Source organism: Bos grunniens, chromosome 7 (assembly GCF_055505025.1).
Source record: "Bos grunniens cultivar Pamir isolate PY7600 chromosome 7, Bosgru_T2T1.0, whole genome shotgun sequence".
NCBI lineage: Eukaryota > Metazoa > Chordata > Mammalia > Artiodactyla > Bovidae > Bos > Bos grunniens.
Genome location: NC_141171.1, coordinates 8,347,619 through 8,349,599, shown reverse-complemented (window position 1 = coordinate 8,349,599; position 1,981 = coordinate 8,347,619). Strand labels below are relative to the sequence as shown.

Genomic DNA, 1,981 nt, shown 5'->3' with positions numbered 1-1,981 from the left:
ACAACAGTCAAACATTTTCTAAATAATATACTTTTTAAAACATTATTTATTTTAGTTCCCACCTTGTGTTAGTAGAAGTCCAGAGCCCCTTTTGTCTCTTTCCTCCAGAGACATAGCCATGCACCACTAAGCCACTATCTGCTCCCATCTCCCCCAGTTCATCACCTGTGTCACCTTCTGACTCAACCCTTACATGTTCCTGCAAACCATCACATTCTTATTTGGTGAGAGCTACCATGATGGCTTCCAGGTGGCTCAGTGGTAAAGAATCTGCCTGCCAATTCAGGAGATGCAGGTTCGATCCCTCGGACAAGAAGGTCCCCTGGAGGAGGAAATGGCAACCCATTCCAGTATTTTTGCCTGGGAAACCCCATGGACAGAGGAGCCTAGCGTGCTACAGTATATGGGGTCGCAAAGAGTAGGACACGACTGAGCATGCAAGCATGTACCTTGAGGTGTACTGATCCCTGTGTTCTGGGTTGAGCTCTGATTGTCAGAGTGGCCTGGAAAGGGCAGACCTGTCTTGCTCTGGGAAACCCCTGCCTAATTTTCCAGCTTTATCCCTCATCCTTTTATTCTGCAGGAAGTAGTGAAGAACATGGATACTGAAGTCAGAAATTAGTTCAAACTCTGGTGCTGCCAAGCACTCATTGAGAAACCTTGACCAACTTATTTAATCTCTCTGTACCTCAGCTTCCCCAAAATGTAAAATGGCCATAATCAGATGGTAATTAGACTTACTGTAGTGATCATTTTGCAATGGATATAAATGTTGAACCATTATGTTGTACACCTGAAAATAATACATGTATGTCAACTATATTTCCATTTTTAAAATGTTCTTAAGTGCTCGCTTCGGCAGCACGTATACTAAAATTGGAAAGATACAGAGAAGATTAGCATGGCCCCTGCGCAAGGATGGCACGCAAATTCGTGAAGCGTTCCATATTTTTGAGACACTGATGTATAGAACAGTCTTATGGACTCTGTGGGAGAGGGAGAGGGTGGGAAGATTTGGGAGAATGACATTGAAACATGTAAAATATCATGTAAGAAACGAGATGCCAGTCCAGGTTCGATGCACGATACTGGATGCTTGGGGCTAGTGCACTGGGACGACCCAGAGGGATGGTATGGGGAGGGAGGAGGGAGGAGGGTTCAGGATGGGGAACACATGTATACCTGTGGCGGATTCATTTTGATATTTGGCAAAACTAATACAATTATGTAAAGTTTAAAAATAAAATAAATTTTTTTAAAAAATGTTCTTAATACCAGTTTTTACCTCACAGGGCTATTAGAATTAAATGGGATAATCCACTTAAAATGTTTAAGGGGGTAAGTGGGAGGTTCACGAGGGAAGAGACATACCTATGGCTGATTCATTGCTTTGGCCACCTGATGCGAAGAGCTGATTCATTGGAAAAGACCCTGATGCTGGAAAAGATTGAAGGCAAGAGGAGAAGGGCAGGCAGAGGATGAGACTGTTGGTTGTCATCACCAACTCGACGGAAATGAGTTTGAGCAAACTCAGGGAGATAGTGAAGGACAGAAAAGTCAGGCATGCGGAAGTTCATGGAGTCACACAGAGTTGGACACAACTGAGCAATTGAACAACAATGGCTAATTAATATTGATATATGGCAGACACCAACACAATATAAATGTAAAATAGTTATCCTGAAAAGGGAAAGTGAAGTCCCTCAGTCGTATTTGACTCCCAGGGACCCCATGAACCGCAGCCCACCAGGCTCCTCCGTCCATGGGATTTTCCAGGCAAGAGTACTGGAGTGGGGTGCCATTGCCTTCTCCAACCAGTTAAAAGTAAATAAACCTAAATAAAATAAAGTGCTTAAGAGAGTGAGAGGAGGTTCAAGACAGAGGGGATATATATACATATAGCTGATTCACTTTATTACACAGCAGAAATTAATATATCATAAAACAATTATACTCCAATAAAAAGTAAAGACATAATACC

General features: G+C 42.5%; 1 non-coding gene across 1 annotated transcript; it reads left to right on the top strand.

Annotated features, from left to right (window-relative positions):
• The first annotated feature begins 846 nt into the window (after positions 1–846).
• LOC147368245 (U6 spliceosomal RNA) lies at positions 847–953 on the top strand. Its single transcript, XR_015168701.1, has one exon. It is a non-coding gene; the product is annotated as a U6 spliceosomal RNA (small nuclear RNA).
• The last annotated feature ends 1,028 nt before the right edge of the window (positions 954–1,981 follow it).